The sequence below is a fragment of the Diabrotica virgifera genome, chromosome 1, assembly GCF_917563875.1.
Source record: "Diabrotica virgifera virgifera chromosome 1, PGI_DIABVI_V3a".
Lineage (NCBI taxonomy): Eukaryota > Metazoa > Arthropoda > Insecta > Coleoptera > Chrysomelidae > Diabrotica > Diabrotica virgifera.
The window spans coordinates 138,290,725-138,302,510 of NC_065443.1; the positions used below are offsets into that span (position 1 = coordinate 138,290,725).

General features: G+C 33.5%; 1 protein-coding gene across 1 annotated transcript in view; it reads right to left on the reverse strand.

Annotated features, from left to right (window-relative positions):
* The window catches only part of LOC114330297 (uncharacterized), an 85,783-nt gene that overhangs the window by 29,715 nt on the left and 44,282 nt on the right, over positions 1-11,786 (reverse strand). The gene's annotated exons all lie outside the window — the stretch shown is intronic.

An 11,786-nucleotide genomic window follows, 5' to 3' on the forward strand; every position in this document is an offset into this window, starting at 1 on the left:
ATACAAATGGCTGAATTTTTATATTGATAAATATAAAAGTGGGCATTTTTTTAAACATAAAAACATACGACTTGAAAAGAAATTGCCAAAAATAAAAAAATCAGTTTTTGGTAAAAGTTTAATGTAGGTAAAATCGGTTTTAAAAATATTATTTAACATCTAATAATGAAACATTGAAAATGTTTCTTTTTAATATTTCCACAATATTTACTAGAAATGCGCCTACACTATAGTCTTTAATTGAATACAGTTGCGCACCTAAAATTTCTTTGTATTGTTTGTGGAAGACAAGTTAGTCTGTACTTCGATAACGTCATTCTACTCTGACTATACTCTGACTTTTGATCGCTGACATAATAGATAACGTCATTATACTCTGACTCTCTAACATCTCATCTGACAAGGCAATGTTCGGATAGTGACAATGGGGTACCTATGGGTAGGGGGGCCCTTGGCCCGCCTGGCTTTTCGGGTGCTTTAAATTATTTATGGTTACCTATCTAAAGTAGGTATATAAAATATAATGTGCAAAATTTTCACGTCTGCCCCCCCCCCTAAAAATTTTTATATGGGCGCCCTTGAATGGACAAGAATCTACAGGTCGAGCAAGTCTCGTAAATTTCACGATTGCGAGCCACGCTTCACGCAACCGTGTTTGCGTACTTGTGTTTCGAGTTGCGTGGTCGTGCGGAGTTATATTTACCAAATTTAAATCCGTTCCAACATGCTGTCAAAATTAAATCAATATGGCTACTGGGTGTAAAAGATAAATCTTATTCTATCTGTTCTTAATGAGTTTTAGATAATTTTAGTTGTATTTCTTTGTAATTTTGTGTTGTACAAAGATTAATTTAACATTTTCTCTGGAAGTATTAATTTAGAAAGATAATTATGCTTCATTGGTGTTGTGTTTTGAAGTGTGAAATGCAAAGTAATTGTGATAAAGTTCACTTTTAAATCTGAGAGACAACAATGGTTAAATGCAATACAATGTACAGGTTTTACTAGCGAAATGAAAATTTTCCTGTCCTGTCTGCTGTAATCATTTTATATCTGGTAAGTTACAATTACAACAGTAACGATTTTTGAAGATGTTAACATTTTAATCTTATAGGAAAACCAGCCGACTTAATCGATAATAACAATCTCCAGATTGGGTTCCTTCAATAAATATGGGCTATAAACACAATGAAATAAGTTCCCCAAAATCTAAAATGGAGTGGTATCAAAGGAGAATTAAAGGAAAAAATATTCATATTGAAATTATTTATAAGGCACTGGACTGTCTTAAATTCTACAATAATACTAGGTGGGTAAATGATTTTAGACATTTTTCATTAAGAGTAGATTAAGATTAAGTAGATTTTCATTCAGTAGATTTAAGACTTGTTTACACAGGTAGAGTAATGATGCAAGTACTTGATAGAGTAGAGTAACTCTACCTGTAAAAATGCTCAGCACAGTAGAATAGCTGGTAGAGTGTATAGTTGGAGTTAAAGTAGAGTGACTAGCAACCTATGGCAAAGTAACTACTCTATGACCACCACTACTGCCAAAATGTCTACTCGGCTGCACACTCTACCCATGGAACACGCTCAATTATGGCAGAATAGAGTAGGTAGGAGAGTACATGGGGGCGCTGTCATTCTGGCTGGAATTGTGTTTTGTGTAAATAGTGAAAATGAAGTTCACTGAAGATGAAACTTTAAAACTTGTAGAGCTATAATACGGCGAATACCAGTGTTTATGGAATTAAGGTAGTGTATACTACAGAAATAAAAGTTTGCAGCAAGCTGCGGAGGATGAAATCGTCGAAAGAATGGCAAAGGGGGCTTTGGAGTAAACGAGCTTAAGCAAAAAATTAAGAATTTAAGGTGCACTTATAATCAAGAGTGTTTAAAAATACAAAAATCGGTTTCACTATACTAGCATCAGTACTATACTTGTACTCTCCTCATGTGAATGGTATCAAGCCATTTTTGGTAGAGTACTACCGCTACTCTACTCTCCTCAAAACTCTACCCATGTAAACAAGTCTTTAGAAACAGTGGAAAATGAGGTAGCTAGTAGAGTAAACTATACTGGTTTAGCAAATTACAATGTTTTAAGGTAATACAGTAGCGATAAACAGGTAGCCAAAACGTGTTCCAAGATTGTCACTGTAATTTTGAATATTTTTTCGAGGCATTTGGCACACGTATTCGTAAAATAATAAAGAATGGCGGTACAGAGCCCAATTTGAAAAATATATTAATATGTGGAAATTACTCTGTAATTATACAATATTTAAAAAACGAGCCTGTACCGCCATTAAGAAGAACAAAAAAATACACTTTCTTCAAATAAACTTTTTTATCCGATGCCTAGATTTTGTGTAATTTTGGAACTACTAATGAAATAAAAAATTTTAGTAGTTCCAAAATAACACAAAATCGGATAAAAAAGTTGTATTTGAAGAAAGTGTATTTTTTTGTTCTTCTTAATGGCGGTACAAGCTCGTTTTTTTTATATTGTATTTAATTACAGAGTAATTTCCACATAATAATATATTTTTCAAATTGGGCTCTGTACTGCCATTCTTTATTATATTACGAATATGTGTGCCAAATATCTTGAAAAATATTCAAAATTACAGCCGCAATCTTGGAACACATTTTCGCTACCTGTTGATCGATACTGTTTCCTCTTAAGATAGTTTTAATAGTTATTTATGCTATAAGTATTAAAAGTACAATTTTAAGACGCGCATGTGAAAGTTAACTTGAAAAAATAATTTTATTAATGTTTTGACTTCCACATCAGATGTCATTGTCAAAATACAAAATATTTATTATTATTAGGTTTGTTCTAGCAAACAGTCCAACTAGTCAAAAACCATCAGCAAACAGTTGGTCAGTAAAAGAACATAATACAGTCACCAGTGCGATCCCCTCTACTCGCGCTGGTCCACTATTCGCTGATGGTTTCAAACTCATGCTAGAACAAACCTATTATTATTATGCATATCATTATCTGTAAATAATATTTCTTCTGATTGTTAATTGTAAAGGATAGAAAAATTACCATTTATTTCATTTTTTTTAGAATCAGCTGAGAGAAGTGGTCTACAAAAAACCAGGAAGGAAACGGAATATGTGGCTACGAAAGGCAAAAGAAAGGTTTACAAAGCAAATGTGACACATTTTTTTGAAATATTTAGGAATATCAGTAAATTGCATTAAAAAAATGTATGAAAAGATTTTGTTCAATAAAAATGTTTATATTTATCAAGGATGTATTATTTGGTATGGCCACATATCGTCAGTGATGTAATAATACATCCTATCTGTTTTTTCATGAGTTTTGTAAGAGAGACTAAAAACTTGTCTTAGGGTCACCTCCTGTTTTCATATGATATTTTTTGACTTGTTTTGTAGTAAATTAAACTATCTATGAACTACAAAACAAGTCAAAACTTACATATGAACACAGGAGGTGACCTTAAAACATGTTTTTCCATCTCTCATACAAAACTCATGAAAAAAACAGATAGGAGGTATTGTCACATCAGCAAGGATGTACAGTGATAAGTGCCCTAATAACCGGCAAAATATGGGCAACATATTTAGTTGCGAGATAAAAAGAAATGAAACTAGTCGAGCTGGGAAATTTAGCGAAATTAACCTTTAAATTTACGTTATATTGATCCCACCTTTACACATATCGGAGGAGTATGTCAACTAAAACTGTCACTGTGACAGTGGTAGTTTCCAAACTCGTCTGATACGTCTGAAGGTGGTACACAATCAATACAATCTAAATGTATAAGTTAATATCGCTAAATTTCCCAGCTCAACTAGTTTCATGTCTTTTCACTACTTAATACATCTTTTGTGCTATTTTGCCGGTTATTAGAGCACTCATCACTGTATTTCTGGTATATCCAGGGAATGTCTACAAAATATATTTTGAATGTCCAGAGAACATTCGTGGACATTCATGGAATGTTCCAATAAGACATTCAGGTAATGTTTAAAATGCTGACACAGGATTTTCCTGGGATCTTCAGGGAACATGTTTTCGGGGATATTCCAGGAATTTTTCAATGTCTGTGTACCTTCTATGGACCTATATGGAATATTTTGGTGTTATTACCGCCGCACTCCACTTGCGATTTGTAATCAGGAAGATTGAACACATTGTTTCAAATACAAGTCAATCCATTTGTGACTAAATAATCATGGATTGACTTCTATTTGAAAGAATGTGTTCAATCTTCACAACTACAAATCACAAGTGGAGTCCGGCGCTTAGGGCTACTTCCTCTTCGGTATTATGTATTATACTACAGAAATCAGGAACTTTCCTTCTAAATATATGTATGCATCTTGGCCATCAAACATTTTTTTAAGGGGTTACATAGGTCTTGTGGGTAAAAAAGTGACTTTTTAAAAAAATTATATCTCGAAAACTAAAATTTATTTTTATTTATAATTGGAACATGTAAAAGTATAGTACTTAAGGTAGTCTCAAAAAAAGTTTCAGCCAAAAATATTCATCTTTGTAGAGTTTAAGTTTTTTTGCGTTGGCAGCATAACTAGTCTCATCTGAAATCAAAAAGTTTCTTGTAGTTTATACCTCTGGCTAGAATATGAACGAAGGAATTAAAAAAAATTAAATTTGAAGATTTTACATAAGTTTAAACACATTTTTGACCCCAATTTTTCTCATTTTTAAAGTAGTTTTTTTTATAAAACAAAAATGACCTCATCTAATAAAAAATCCTTTGTTCATTCACTAGCCAGAAGTATAAACTACAAGAAACTTTGATTTCAGATGAGACTGGACTTGTTATGCTGCTCACTGCAAAAAAGGGCTGGTTGTGGAAAAATTGCAGTCAACTCTACAAAAATGAATATTTTTGGCTGAAATTTTTTTGAGAGTACTATACTTTTACATGTTTCAATTATAAATAAAAATAATTTTTAGTTTCCAAGATATAATTTTTTTAAAAAGTCACTTTTTTTACCTGCAAGACAACAACTTAACAAATTGTTGATTTCAAATTGTAACAATTGTTTTGCAAAGTATGCTGCCTTCTTGTATTTTCTGTGTTATCTTCATCATACAATTACTTCATCTAAAAACTTTCTGCGATATATTCGCAACAACAAAAACAAACAAAACAAAAAAAAAATAAAACAAAAGTTTAACCACCTTCACACCACAGAATCAAGCAATCAAGTTCATCAAGTTACACAAATTTTCAAACACCTCACCCGACACAGCGTCTCAAGTACGATTGCGCGAATTGGTAAATATAACTCCGCACGACCACGCAACTCGAAACACAAGTACGCAAACACGGTTGCGTGAAACGTGGCTCGCAATCGTGAAATTTACAAGACTTGCTCGACCTGTAGATTCTTGTCTTGAATGGGGGTGACAATGTACAATGTCGGTGGACGTCAGGACGCCTACTCGGAAATCCACGGTACCTTAAGAAGAAGAAGAAGGGTAATCTGTCTGAAGTTCCTCAACGTTTTCCATGCCCTTCTTGCTTTTGGGCTTTCCATTAAGCTATCTATATTTTTACAATTTGTTTTACCAAAATTGGTTTTTCTACTCTTTTTTTATTATTTGGTTTCATAAGTTTGCCGTCTGTATTCTCTTCTGTCTTCTGTGGTCAACCAATTTTTGGTAAGATTTTTTTATTTGATTTTCTATCTTTATTTGTCCATCAATACAGTTTTTTGTTTTTATAATTTATTTACTAATTTTCCCTTCCAATGGCTTCTTCTGCGGCTAGGTGTATTTGTGTTTTTATGTTTTCATATCGTTATTTATTTGATATTCCTTGTATATCTTTCGTTTTTCAACAAACCCGTTGTTTAGTAGGTATATCTTGTAGGGTAACTTTTTGATTTTATGTTTTCACCCTCATTACCTTTTATTTTTATTAGACTGTTGTGATCGCTCTTTATTATGTATATTTTTGATCTCACCAAGTAGTGGTCTGATCTATTAGACCTGGATCCCGCGTACCAAAAAAAAGTTGATTAATAGCAAGCTGAAAATTTATTAATAGCTTAACGGTGTCTAGTCGGACAAACTTTGATGTATGGGAACACTGGAACAGGGGAAGTTTTAATTGTGGAACAGTTTAAAAATTTGGAACGTCAGATTACGAAAACGTTCCATGTATTTGTCGGACATAACTTCCAATTGATTTGTTACCATTTCATTAAACTCTCATGCAAAAATCAGACTGGTGTTTATAACCAACTGGACATTTTAATGAGTGGAACACGAAGAACATGTCCAATGACAGGAATCATGTTGGTTAGTAATAGCAGTCAGATTATTTCATGAGAGTTTAATGAAAGGGTAACAAATCAATTGATGTTCTGTCCGACAAAATATATGGGAAGTTTTCGTGATCTGACGTTCCAAATTTTTAAACTGTTCCACAATGAAAACTTCCCCTGTTCCAGTGTTCCCGCACATCAAAGTTTGTCCGACTAGACACCGTTAAGCTATTAACAAATTTTCAGCTTGCTATTAATCAACTTTTTTTGGTACGCGGGATCCAGGCCTATATAGGTGGCTCCTTTATATGCTCTTGTTTTTTTTATTAAAACTTAAAACTCAAATTTTTCTTTTATTAGCATATGTTTAAGGCGCACTTAAGATTAAAAAAGCAAATAATTGCAAACTCTGAAATATTTAGAAGTAAAACCTCAATAGGAAACAGCAAGTAGATCATTTTGGTTGCTGCCGATATTTGAAGTATCCTTAAATCATATTAAATTTAAATAACCTTTACTATTTTGGACACAGACAGAAGTACAAATACAAGCAATTAAAAATTTATTGACAAATTAAAAACTTCATAAAGTAGAATCACACCGTATATTCGTGCAATATCGATTTCACACGTTATGGTTGAAATGAAAATTTCCTTTCATCCCGTGTATAAACTTTTTATGACTTCTGCACAAATTTAATTAAGTTAAACATAGAAAAATTTATAAATTTCAAATCAAACACATCAGTGACCATAGGAAAAGTACCTATATTAGTCAGATTGAAAATGATTTGCATTAAAAAAAATTAATTTTTGCTTGTAAAATAGTAGGTACAATGAATGAATAGACCAGAAAAATATACCACTTGCTTAGAAGTCGTTTTTCTTCTTCTTATAATGCCTATCTGTTATGTTGAACATTACCATGGCTATTTTGAATTTGTTGACTGTTCTAAAAGTCCGATAGTTGGAAAGTTAAACCATTATCCTAGGTTATGAATTAAGTCAGGATATTCTTCTTCTTTCTGAATCTCTTTTTCCTTGCCCCTTTCCTTGAATTCTGGTCTGTAGTAGGTCGTATCGTGGTTCGTTACGCGTTATATGGCCCAGATATCCTAGTTTGCGACGTTTCATTGTTATGGCTTGCTCACTCTCTTTACTCATTATGTGGAGAACTTCTTCGTTGATAACTATGTATATCCAGGAAATCCTAGACATGCGTCTATAGCACCACATTTCAAATGGTTTGGATCTCTCCAGTGATGACTCAGTTAAGGATCATGACTCTACTTCATACAGAAAGATAGCACATATATTAGATTCTATTAAACGAACTTTTATTTTCAATTTTATATAGTGACTGTTAAAGATTTTTTTCATTTTGACCATGATTATCTTGCCTTCTCGATTATTATCTCAATTTCCGTCAGGTATTCCCACTAGTTCGCCTATTGGTAACGTTTTATGATATTTTTAACATTAAATGGTGTCTTTTTAAGTGACCATTCGTCAGCATAGTTATGCTATAATTTGGACTGATTTATTAAAATATAATTCCCCTACTATCTAAATTAGCTTCTCGTACAATTATCTTCTCGTACAAAGCTGACAAGCCAGTACGTCTCCCTGCCTTAACTTCCTTTGGATTTCAAATGTAGTTGACGAATTCTTCTAAATTTTTGTTACTGATAGCGTCTTGCTTATCGTCACATTTATCAATACCTATGACAGGCGCGGATCCAAGGGGTGTCAATGGGGTCAATTGCCCCCTCCTTGAGACTTCGCCTGGTGTCGCCTTTTTTTAAGAAAGAGATAATTACGATTGAATATAAATAGTGAGTTTTGTGTCCTGTTGAAAACTGAATAACGGAATGAAACATAAAAGAGAATTCCTTCTCCAAAGGACGTGTTCTCGGTCTAACTGTATGGTGTCGAGTCTTGGACTGTGAATAAAATCGATCTACTTACCTAAATCGCCTTGAGGCTTTCGAAATGCGGTTCTATAGAAGAATTTTAAAAGTATCTTGGGTGGACAAGATTCGAAATTCCACAATACTAGAACGTCTCAACAAGACTACTGAGATTATAGAAGGCATCAAGAAGAGAAAAGTGGAGTATTTTGGACATGTAATGAGAAGTTTCAAATATAGGTTGCTACAAAATATTATCTAAGTGAAATTAGAAGGCAAACGCAGTCCAGGACGAAAAAGCACTTCGTGGTTGATTTAGGGTGGCAGTGAATAAAATTAAGATAGCTATGATAACGTTCTGAAAGGACATGGTACATGAAGAAAAATGAAGTAACAGCCCATACCGAAAAAGAATTCTGCGTACGCGAGTGACGAGAAAATTTTTATTTCATTGCCCCCTGCTTGCAAGGTTGCTGGATCTATGGCCGTTGACCTATGATTTTTTTGGAATTCATAACTCGTTCATAGCATTGTAAAAACTTGATCTGATGACACTGCCATAAGCCGCTTTAAAATTGACAAATAGATGGTACATACCGAATAATATCTATCTTAACGTCTTGTGCTTTTCGAAAATTTGTAGAAGATCTGGTTAATAATTGGACTTCCCCGCCTGAAATATATCTGATATAAGGCTTCAATCTCTCATGCCAGACAGTATTTAGTAGAGTTATTCCATGGTAATTACTGCACTCTATGAGTAGTTGGTTCCCCTTTTTGTGTAACAGGCATATTAATACTAAACTCCATTCCTGAGACATTTGCTCTCCAGACCAAATAACTAGTTTTTGCATCACATTGGTGATTTGCTCGCCACCGTATTTCAATAACTCTGAGAAGATAGCATCGCTGCCTGGCAATTTGTAGTTTTTTAGTTCTTTACAGGATAGTTTTACTTCCTCTACCGTGATGGGTTCCACACATTTCTCATTTTAGTAGGTACTCCATTTCTATGTTGTTGATAGGTTCCCCTTCCAACAACTCTTGAAAGTGTCTTACCCATTGTAACAGGATATTCTCTTCGTTGGTCAGCTAGTATTGCCATCCTTATCATTACAGATATTGATCCTCGGCTTGATTTATTTTCTAATAATGTTTATTCGGATATAAGATATGTTATATAGAACTTTCTTGATATTTCTTCATTCTGGACTCATATGGCTTTTGGGCCATTCTAATAAGACCATTTCTCATTCTCGTTTCTTTTTTCGGTGCATGAGTTTCACCTCTCTTCTCAAGTTTTTATAACTATCTACTGTTGTCCTAGTTCTTCGTTGTTGCGTGGTCCTAAATGCCTTTTTCTTCTATTGAGATTTTTTTGTACCCTTGGTCGAACCAGTTATTTTTCTCCGTGCTTGACTGGTTGAATATTCAGGTTTTTTCCAATAGAAGGTTTCTTTTATGTCCGACTAGAACTTTTGTTCGTGTTTCCATTATTTGGCATCTATGTAAATTGTATTTAATTTGTCTAGTCCCCTTTTCTTTTTTGACATTGGAAATTTTTTGTGGATACTTGGGTATTACCATGAAGTGTAAGTCAGTATTTACGCCTCTGTATTTTCTGACGTCCATTAGGTTTGTAAAGTGCCTTCTGTCAATAATTATAACATGGTTAACATTGTTTGTGTTGTAATAAGTCTTAACCCATGGTTATTAGCAATATCGTGAAAGCTGTGTTTACCGATATTATCTTAGTAGCATATATCTCTTTTCCTATCTAGGCGTTCATGTTTATCCCAAAATTATTACTTTAATATCGTTTTTGGACAGTTATCATATGCTCTTTCAAGGTTTTCGTGGGATCGATCTTTCATTTCTTCGTCTTTTTTCTTGGTTGGTTCAAGCATGTTGATCAGGCATCTTCTTCTTCATGTGCCGTGCTTGATTATCGAGCGTTTGCTATCAAATTGGCTATAATAATTTTGTTGATGGCAGCTCGGAAAAGGGATGCAGAGGATCTGTTAAATCATTCTCTCAGGTTTCTAAGTCATGACGTTCTTCTTCGACCTGGCCCGTTTCTCCCGTCTACGTTGCCTTGTATTATTAAATGGAGTATCTTATGTATCTCTGGGTGGCGCATAACATGGCCAAAATACTCAAGTTTACGATTTTAACTGTTCTGATGACGTCCGTAACTTTTCCCATCCGATGCAAAACAACTTCGTTACGAACTATATCCAGCCAATTTATTCGTAGGATTCTCCCATACACCCAAATTTCAAAGGCTTCCAGATTCTTGAGAAGTATATCCTTTAAAGTCCAACCTTCGACACCATACAAAAGAGTAGAGAGCACATAACGTCTCACTAATCTAATTTTAAGACTTAAAGTAATATTGTTTTCACATAACAGTTTCTTCATCTTAAAGAATGCAGCTCTGGCCTTCTCTATAGGTATTCTAATTTCTTTGCTCATGTCCCAGTTCTCATTTAGATTACAACCAAGGTAGGTGGCTCTCTCTAATCAGGCATACTTAGGTATCCTTTTATGCGGAGGATACATACCCGAGCATTTATGGTTTTTTTGATTTTTGAACATGATTTTTGATTATCTTGGATACTGGAAACGCAGTTCCGAACTCTCTTGACTGTTATGAGTATAATGCCCAACTTGCTGCTTTTTTTCTTCTTTTTTCCATCATATTGTTTCAATCCATTCCACTTCTTATAATAATATGTACGTTATGTAAGGTAAGGTCGCCAATTAAGGCCACCTTAACGTTTAAATATCTGTAATATTTTATTCAGGAACAATATGGGGGAAAGCTCTTCTATACGTATTGCCTAACATTTTAGCTATCGAATTTCAGGATAAAATACTTACTAAATAAATAAAGAAATATAAAATTTTAACATTGAATAAATCTGGAATATTTGTCCTTATTAGGAACTGGTAGCTTAATAAGGCCAGTTTCATTTTTTACGCAAATTGAGGTGGATAATAAATTTTAAACCTAAGAATTAAAGAACAAATACAAAATTTAGTGAAAGAAACTTTTATTCATATTAAAAACAAAAAGTTGTCAATACATTAAGCACACATATCGCACATTTACACACATCTAGGACAATTGGCTTTATTAGGACACTGTCTATTTTTTTATTTAACATAAAAAAATAATAAGAAGCAATATAGAGAAAAAACAGTTCCAGTTCCTTAAAAAGTATTAATTTACTATCGCTTTACAAAGAAAAAATAATTGGCTTATATTCATTAAGTACCATTTTAGTAATTTTATAACTTACCTAAAATTTATAAACGAACTTCCGCACCGTAACAAACACGTGTCTAGTCTACTTGGCGCTGCTATGTGATACTACCGACTGAATGGCTTAGACTTTAGACGATTTTGACTGAGAAAGACATTTACGGTTACCTCTAATATATAATATCTATATTTAAGAACATATTTGCAATTTGCCTAATTAAGACACTGGCCTTATTTGGCGACACTACCTTATATCTAGTTTTGTATCTATCTATGTAGTTCATTGATTTGGAGAGCTAATCTATACAAGTTTCGAACATTG